The following is a 9,496-nucleotide window of genomic DNA, read 5'->3' on the forward strand; positions in this document are numbered from 1 at the left end:
TCTTTAAAAAAAACCTTGACATGATTTTAAGAATATTTTTGCTTAAAATGAGGCTAAGTAAAGGCTACTGGGTTGATTTCAAGACATGTATTAAGTAAATTCTAGTATAGGAAGTATACAGAAATGTGATAGTAAAAGGTAAGTAATTAGAGTCAAGAAATGTAAGAGGTCTTCAAAAAGTTCGTGGAAAGTGTGTATTATGAAAAAAACCCCATGAATTTATTTCAATTTTTGTACCGAAATAAATTTATATTTGAATCCCATTTTCCACGGAATCTTAGAGGTTTCCCTCAAAATAATAAAAAATAAGATAATATCTAGGGTAATAACCCAATCCGTTTTCAGGAAGATTTTGTGGAGCTACGGGGTCCGCTGGCATGCAGGACGTTGTGCTAAAATGGGGAGCAGCTCTGAGCAGGCCAGGGTGACTGGTCACCCCCCTGTAATGACACCCCGGAGTTGACCTCATGATGTTCATCTCAGTGGGGCCCCCAGCCCCCTGCTTCTGAAGAGCTGTATGTGAGTGGACTCCAGACCCGCCTCTGCTGACATGCCTGTAAGTCTAAGCAAGCCTCTTTGGCTTCTATCTGTCTGCAGTTCTTAGTCTGTGAAAGAAGGGGCTGGAATAAATGAAGTCTACGTCTCTTCCAGAACCGGGATTCTTCATTGCAAGCACACTATGTACATCCGTTACTGCTAAAACCCCAGTGCCCACTGCTGTCCTGGGTGAGGAAAGAACAAGAAGAAGCATGCAGTGTGCTTATTTTCCTAGTTCTCAATTACATCTGAGGCAGAGGAATTAAAGAAGTCTTCCTCCTTTCTTCAGCTCACGACTGACCACAAACCTGAGACAAACTGACTCTCCCAAACAGAACCCTCTGGAGAAGCCTGCATAATGTATGTGGTCTGAGAATCTGGCAGAAAAGAGACTTTTGAACAGGCCCGAACACACACGTTTCTGTAAGAAGCACCTACACAATTTGCTAAGGCAAGAGATGTTTATGAGGTCAGGAAATACAGGTTGCTGTAACTGTGGTTGTGTTTGGATGTTGAGAAAGAAGCTCCGGAGGCAGGACTAGGATAGATAATCTACTTCGCGGATTAAGAAACTCTTGTCTGGAGCCTCATTTCTCTTCACCGAATGACCTTTCAGAGTTGACAGTGCTCCAAGCCTCAGACAAGTTATGTTACTGACCATCTGTTTTTGTATGTCTAAAATCGTCTTACAGTCAGGTAAGAAAAGCTATCTCACACGAATTGTTCATACATATTTTTTCCAGAATCAACTTAATGAAACAAATATCCATTAAGTGCTGATTGTGAGCTCAGCTCTGTGAAGTCGTGAAGCGGCAATAAGGTCTCAGCTGCCGTGAGCCTTGTCTGAGGGAAGCGTGACCGAAATCCAGACATGCACGTGTCCTGGGGCTGCCATGTACGGGCGCCTGTGCTTTCTAAGAGGAAGTGAGGTTTGCTCTGCATGAAATATGGGGGTAGGAATGAGACTTGGGTGCTGGCAAGTCTAAGAAAAGTTTCTTGGCTGAGAGCACATTCTCATGAGTACTGTCTTTTTTCAGAATAAGCCTCTTCTAAAACTGGTAATGCCCAGACTTCCTCCAGGCAGCATTCTCTCTAATTATAGCTTCCCTGAGTCATTGGAGGTTTTTAGAACCAGACTGTTGAGAGAGAGATAGACTATAAAAACAAATTTATCCCAGTGGGGGTATAGCTCAGGGGTAGAGCATTTGACTGCAGATCAAGAGGTCCCTGGTTCAAATCCAGGTGCCCCCTATGCATTTCTGTTTTTGATTTAGAAGAATATAGGTCGGCTGTGAGTGTATTATCTCCTGTGACTCGTAATAACTAATATTCCTGCATTCCTAACATATATCCCAGGCTCCAGTCCGAGCTCTTCACATCCATTATCCCCTTCATTCCTCACCATGGTTTTGCAAGACACACACATCAGTGCTTCAGTTTTTAAGAGACTAAGACTCAGAGATGCTCCGTATTTTGTTCAAGGTCAAAATCTAGAAAGTGCAGGTTCAGGATTTGAACTGAGAACATACATTCTTAATGACTTCAGAATATTACCCTCTTGTTCTCCTAATGTTTAAGGCTTTATGATAAAGCATCCTACTTAGCAATACTCCAAGGACCTAAGATTGTCCATCAAGTTTTAGACCCTTTGGCTACAGGAAAACCCAGCCGCTGAAGGACTGCTCACGCTCCACAGTGCCCTGCTGAAAGACGGACTGAGTCTATCCACAGACTACTGCTGGGGTAAAGAAACTGGCCTGGAGTTCAGGGAACTGCCTTCTCTGCTCTCCCTAACGTTCCTGTTACCTCCCACCCCTAGTTACTGACTGTAGCTGAGCGTCCCCACTTTGCGAACCTTCCTTTAGGACTCAGCGTGGAGCAGCCCCAGCACAGGCAGCACCTGTCTGCCCGACCACCCCGGGCAAAGCCTGAGCCCAGCGTGAGCGAGTGAGTGAATGAGTGAGGCACAGCCCTAACCTCCACCCACACACCTGTCTGCCCGACCACCCCTGGGCAAAGCCTGAACCCAGCATGAGCGAGGCACAGTCCTGCCCTCCTCTGCTCACAGGAATGTAGAACAAGGAGACACGGGTATGGTGTTTAGGGCGGCTGGATCCCACCTGGCCAAATGCGCAGTGAGAGCCTGTTCCCGGAGGCTAACTGAACCCGCTGGACCTGTGTGTTCCCTGAACCTCAGGCCTTTGCTGGTTGTGTGAGACTTGTAGTTAATGTGAGGCATTGAGGGCAATATCTGTAATAGACCCGGTTTCCAGACAGCGGCTCTGGGAGCAGCAGGAAAGAGGTGTGGTGTGTGGGGTGGAGGCTGGGAGGGGGTTGAGGAGGGAGTGGCCCCGACACTACCACACTGCAGGAGGTGGGGACCGAACGCTGCCATTAACCCAGCTGGGGAGGTGGGCGGGAGGAGACTAGATTGCCCTGGGTTTATGTGCAGGTGGCTAGTCACTGACCAAGGCACAGGAGGCTGGTCGGGTGAGCGGACAGCCCTGTGTAGTCCCGAGCCTGCACTGGAACCTTGGCCCCACCACCTGCTAGCCATGACCTGGGCCTGACTTCTCACCTTTGTGGCTGGATCCAACATGCAAAATTAGAGCATTAAAAATAATACCTATTTCATGGGGTTTTGTGGTGACTACAAGGGACAGAGGTTGTAGGTAGAACTTTTAGTATTTTTATTGCAAATGACCAATACTGTTATTATTATTATTACACTAAAGCAAAACAGGGAAGGTATACCTTTGGGCAGGAAGATGACAAGTCTGGTCTTGGTCACACTTGATTTGAGGTCTGCGGTCCTGCCAAGCATCAGGGTGGAAGGCTGGGTGGTGTCTGGGACCCTCGGAGCTTGTGAGCTGGAGCTCTGGCTGCTGGTGGCGTCGGTTCATGCAGCGGCTGACAGGCCTTGTCAGGGAGAGTCTGTTGCAAAGACAGCGATTTCCTTAACTTTTTTGTTTGATCTTGGAGATACATAATATTGAGCCCTCAGATTGGAACTCAAATGAACAGAAATCAGAGGTGTTTAAAGGTGAACTTAGAATTTTGAACACCCAGGGTTTTGTTTGGTTTTGAACTGTAAAATCAGATAGTGAATCCTGGATAATATCCTCTCTGAAAACCTGGTAGAGACATGTTCATCACACGCACAACACGGTCTTTGCCTGCAGCGTTAGAGTTGAGCACGGGCTCCGAGTCCACCTGCTGGCACAGTGAGGGCCTCGCCACGAGCAGTTCTCGCTGGCCCTGCTCAGAGCGGGCATCAGCGTGCCCAGGCGTCTACAGTAGCTGGTGGTGTGCTCTGAAGCTGGACACTCACACTGCAGACCCAGAGCTGAGGACACATGTGCTGGGAAGGAACTGGGGTCAATTTACATCCAGGAGGAATCCGAGCCACAGATGGTATTTATGAGGTGTGATGTAGGTCGTAAAAATGGAGTTAATGTTTATACAAAGCCTACCATTGTCCTGGGGGTATAGCTCAGTGGTAGAGCATTTGACTGCAGATCAAGAGGTCCTTGGTTCAAATCCAGGTGCCCCCTGTAGCATACTTTTGTTCCCGTTGGCAGCTTCGTGAAGACTGGAACTGGGTAAGGTAGGCTCACGTACAGGCCTGTGCACTTGTGGAAAGGTCGGGAAAGAACCCAGGACTCTCGGGTCTGGTTGGTTGTTCTGTCTCTCAGAATCGAAGATGATGGCAGGGTCAGAAAGAGTCAGCTGAGTTTCACCTGTTTCAGGTTATGTGCTGTGGGGTGGCCATATTTGGCTCAGGGCCTAAGCCAATCACACAATTGTACTTCTCTCTTTATAGTAATTGATTAAGGAATAAAGTCACAATCCAAGCATAGCCAATGCTGCTCGAAGGGCCTTTTTCTTGTTCTTTTCTCCTGTGTCCTTCCTGCAGGCCTGAATCTGAAGGATGCAAAGCTGGAGCTGTTTGCCCTCTAAAAACTGAAAGGCCCACTCCCTGGGGAGGATGGAGCTGCCAGAAGAGGATGCTGGAGTGAGAAACAGAAAACAGAAAGCAAAGATGCTGGCCCTAAGAACAAGCCACTCTGAATCTAGACAGCTCCCGGATGTTTTCAGTTACAAGACTCGGTGAATTCCCCGTCTGTCACGTTGTCTGGGACCTGCGAAGACTCCTGACTGGTGCATCTTAACATCACGCTGTTCCTGTGATTACAGACCTGGTAAGTCCTTCTCTTAGCATATAAAACTTAGCATTCTAACCCTCTAAATCTTTTTCTTAATTTTTAATTTAATTTATTATTATTATTTTTAAAGTTTTCTACAGGGAATGTGCACTCACCAGAGAGAGATAGAGAGAAAGAGAGAGAGGGAGAGAGAGAGAAAGAAAGCAAGCAAGCCACCAGGTCTGGGACTCGAACCATGGTCAGCCGTGTGGGAGAACAGCACCTTAATCGCCATGCCACCTGCTGGCCCTACACTCTAAATTTGAACATTGGAGTACCATTTAGTCCCATGACCCTTCTGGGCTTGTTTCTCTCTTTGTAAATCTCTGATAATAAATCTTGCACCTGCCACCTACAGAGGTCGAAGGCTAAGTAGAACATTTCTGAAATTCTTTGTTTTTACAAAATGTTAGCAAAAATGTTCTGTGCATTAATATCTCTTTTTTTTTTTTTGGAGATATTTTTGCTATAGGGCGTGTGCACTCGCCAGACAGACAGAGAGAGACAGAGAGACAGAAAGTGAGAAATCACCCCCCAGGGGGGATGGTCACGCCACAATCCCTTCTCCTCCATTCTCCTCTCGGGATCTTGGGCACGCACGCACACGCGCCCGGCGTGAGTTTTAAGCCACCAGGTCCGGGACGTGAACCGTGGTCGACTACGTGGGAGTCCAGTGACATAGCCATTGCACTAACTGCTGGTTCCTGATCACCATGTATTTTTTTATAACGTGAATTTTCCATGAACTTTTGAACAACTCCTTGTATATGTATTTTAAATATTTTATTATCAAAATGTTTCAAATGCACACAAAAGTGAAGGGTTATAATGAACTTTCATAAGCCTGCTTGAACATTTATCAATGCCATGTCAACCTGGTTCATCTCTTTTCTCTTTACCTCCTTTATTTTCCAGGAATGTATTTCTGTGGTGCTAAATAACTTATTTTAATAAATTTGTCTTTAATAAAAGTGTAAAAACAAGATTCCTACCATTTCAACTATAGTTAAACACAAACTTCAAAACTAGTCAAGGGAACCAGCAGTTAGCGTAATGGCTATGTCGCTGGACTCCCACGTAGTCGACCGCGGTTCGCGTCCCGGACCCGGTGGCTTAAAACTCACGCCGGGCGCGTGTGCATGCGTGCCCAAGATCCCGGGAGGAGAATGGAGCAAAAGGGATTGCGGCGTGACCATTGCCCCTGGGGGGTGATTTCTTGCTTTCTGTCTCTATGTCTCTGTCTGTCTGGCGAGCGCACGCGCCCTATAGTGAAAAAAAAAAAAACCTCTCAAAAAAAAAACTAGTCAATAATTAATAATGTCGATTTTGAAAAGTTTTTAACTCTAAGGATATCAAATATAATATAAAACTCTTAAATATTTAATACTTTTTGTCTTAATACTAAAAATAAACTTCCTACCATACAAAGGTTATCAGAAATACCTCTCAGATTTTTGGATTTTTAAACAAGTACAGTACATACTTGTGTTTTTATTTTGTAAAAAATTTAGAAACAAACGAATGTGATTTGAACACTTTCAAGACACCCAAAAATACCTGAAGCAGGTAACAGGTAGCATGGCCTTGGTAGAAGAAGGCACATCACAGTTTTAAATGCTACAAATGGATTTTCAAACACAAAGTAAAGCAAAATAAACTTTAGGACTTTTCTTGTTTACTTTTCATTTTGCCAAAAGGAGCCAGCTTTAATGTCGTCACTCATGGAATGGACTAGCATGAGGTTAGGGTCCCAGTTTCTTCTTGGCTTGCTGTTTATTGTCGAATGTCCAAAGGCAATTCTCATTTGAGCTGGGCATTCTCACATGAAGGTAATAAGTTTTCATTTAAAATAAAATTAATAATATAACATATATGTAAATTAAAATATAGCCATTTGCAAACTAGTAAGAGATCTTCAACTAGAAAATTGGAGAAGTAGCTACTAGAAAGGAGGCATACAGGGAAAATAATTTCTTCAAGGTTTTGCTGTAGGTTTCATGTACTCACCAAAGAAAGATGGAGAGACAGAGAGAGACAGAAAGTGAGAAATCATTCTCCAGGGAGGGTGGCCATGTGGCAATCCTCCTCCATTCCCCTCTCAGGATTTGGGGCACACACACACACAAGCACCTGGCACTATTTTCAAGCTACCAGGTCTGGGACTCGAATCATGGTCAACTACGTGGGAAGGAGTCCAGTGCCTGAACCACCACCGCAACTGCGGACCCCAGTGAAAATTATTTTAAACTGATATAATGCTTTTTGTTCACTCATTACGATACCGAATCCAACGGATTCACTAATAGCGTGAAGAACATGTGAGATGCTCAGAAGAATAATTTCTTCTATAGTTAAAACAAACATGGTCTAAGGAGAGAGGAAAAAACCACAAATTTCCTAAATGAAACTTACAAAAGATGTGATTAGTAACTTCTTAAAAATTCTATCTCTGGGGCCAGCAGGTGGCATGGTGTTTAAGGATGCTGGACTCCCCAAATGGCTGACTGGGTCAGGTCTCAGATCCAGCAGCTTGCTTTCTCACTTTCTTTCTCTTCTTTTTCTGGTCAAATTAAAACAAATAATAATAATAAATAAAGTTAAGTAAAAATAATTCTTAAGAAAAGTAATTTGTTAAAAAAATTACATCCCTGATATTTTTAGGGGTAAAAAGTAAGTTTTTAAATAATGTGAGACAGACTTAATATTTAGACTCATCCTCTATTCTCACTGAAAAGTAGAAACTTTCTGCTAGTGTACTAGCAGAAAAAAAGGAATAAAATTTCAAGTGTTTTCCATTTAATGTGAGGAAAATTACAAGATTTATTTCTGAAATATTAACTACAAATTTATTTTCATTTATAACATAAAATGTTTCTGGATTACTTAACTCTTCTCACTGTTCAAAATTAAATGGGAATTGTTTTCCATACTTAAGAACTACAATGGTAAAGTAAAGTAGAATTTAATTCCACTGAACTAAAACTCAAATAGATTCAAATAAAAAATAATATGAAAATACCTACATTTTTAAAAAGTTTTAAATTTTTGTTATTTTAAAATGATAGGTTTACTTTTTCTGACATTAAATAAAGCAGCCTTTTCTCTTTATAAAACTATTTGAATAATCACAACATAATCTTTTATATCAGAAAAACAAATTCACATGATACACTCCACATTCAAGGGTTACAGTCCAGAAGGGGCTGTGTTCCCTGAGACAGAAAACGCGGCTTTCTTTTTGTCGTCTCCATCCCTTATATGCAATTTTTATTTCACATCATTTACGTAAATAGTATCACAGTCTGACAAATAGTTCAGAAAAGAATTTGGCTTTCTAGGGCTCACGTGACCTGCTGTCTTCTTTGTATGTGTCTTTTGAACATTGAAGCGTCAGCGACAGTCCTGAGGCCGATGAACCAGCGCCTTCAGAAGACGATGCTGTTTTACTTCTCTTCGCGTGATGAGCACCGGTGCTCCGGCCAGACCGCCCCCGGCCCAGCGTACCCTCAGCAGGAGAGCGGTTACAGAGAAGCCTCTGTGGTCCTCACGGACTCTCCTGGTCACAGGAGATGGTATGTGGGCATACGATTGGGCTTTGATGTGGTCAGAGATGTGCTAGAACGTGAGGAGGACTGACCCCAGCAGGGCTGTCTTGGCAGGGCAGGGCATCTTCAGCCATTAGTCACCTTCTGGTTTCTAATCTCCTTGATCAACCACTCTAAACTTGTGGTGATGGTCTGGCCTGCACCCTGGGCCTACCCAATAGCTGTCACGACTCCCCGGCCGGTTTTGTAATGGCAGGTGCCACGCCAGGTGTGGGTGAGTGCCTTCATTCCTCAAGTCAGGAGCTGAACGGCAAAGAGAATAGCCTTGGAAACTAGGCTGCTCATTGGCAAAAAATTTTCCTGTACCAGATGCCAGGAACAGCAGTGCTGCTTGCAAGGAGCCGCCATGGAGGCTCTGCAAGCTGGCTACAGGATAAAACGCCGGCTCCGAAGCTGGAGCGTGGCAGCGAACCGGCTTGAGATGGGATTCTCCCATGCCGCTGCCACTGCCCTCACTTGCCCGGTGTCACTAGTGATGGGAACGGCAAGAATCCCGGTACTTCTCAGCGATTCGCCCGCCATGCTCTGGGTGTCTGCCTGTGCCTTCTTGAGGTGCTTTTGTCTGTTACACACTCGCACAACTGGAGAGTAGTAGGTTTGTCACTCCGAGACTGCGTCTAGGACTTTTGTCCTCAGGTGACTCCTAAGTACTGTCTGGAGGAGTGGAGCTACCCCCAGGAGAGGGCCTGTTCCTCAGAAATTGCACCTTCTGGCTGCGTCTGCACTTCGCAGAGATGTGAATGAGCTTCCAGGGTGTCTTCAATAAGGGCACTGACCCCATGTGTGAGGGCTTCATCCTCAAGATCGAGGGCCTTCCCGAAGGCCCTCCTCATAGTCCCCTCGCACTGGGGATTCGGTTTTAACATGTGCAGGTGCTGGGGGCACAGACAAGTGACCGTCACGCACATCTCATCTGCTGCCAAGGCTCTGCTTTTCACCACCCTCCCTTCATGACTCCTACATCTAGACAGTGCTCTCCCTCCAGGGTGCCCCTGCCTTCCTCCTGACAGTGCCGTTCATGACTTGCCCCAGCTAGCAGCCCACTTCTGTCTCGAGGTATCCACTCTGCGTCGCGCCGAGTTGTCCACGGGGTGGGGGCTGAGGGGTGGGGTAGTGGTGGAACCAAGATGAGCATTTTGGGCTTTCCCT

At 45.1% G+C, this 9,496-nt stretch overlaps 2 non-coding genes across 2 annotated transcripts; both read left to right on the top strand.

Annotated features, from left to right (window-relative positions):
* Window positions 1–1,716: 1,716 nt before the first annotated feature.
* Window positions 1,717–1,788, top strand: TRNAC-GCA (transfer RNA cysteine (anticodon GCA)). Its single transcript has one exon. It is a non-coding gene; the product is annotated as a tRNA-Cys (tRNA).
* A 2,231-nt stretch (window positions 1,789–4,019) lies between these two features.
* Window positions 4,020–4,091, top strand: TRNAC-GCA (transfer RNA cysteine (anticodon GCA)). Its single transcript has one exon. It is a non-coding gene; the product is annotated as a tRNA-Cys (tRNA).
* Window positions 4,092–9,496: the final 5,405 nt, after the last annotated feature.

Source organism: Tupaia chinensis, unplaced genomic scaffold (genome assembly GCF_000334495.1).
Source record: "Tupaia chinensis unplaced genomic scaffold, TupChi_1.0 Scaffold000601_1, whole genome shotgun sequence".
NCBI classification, from domain to species: domain Eukaryota; kingdom Metazoa; phylum Chordata; class Mammalia; order Scandentia; family Tupaiidae; genus Tupaia; species Tupaia belangeri.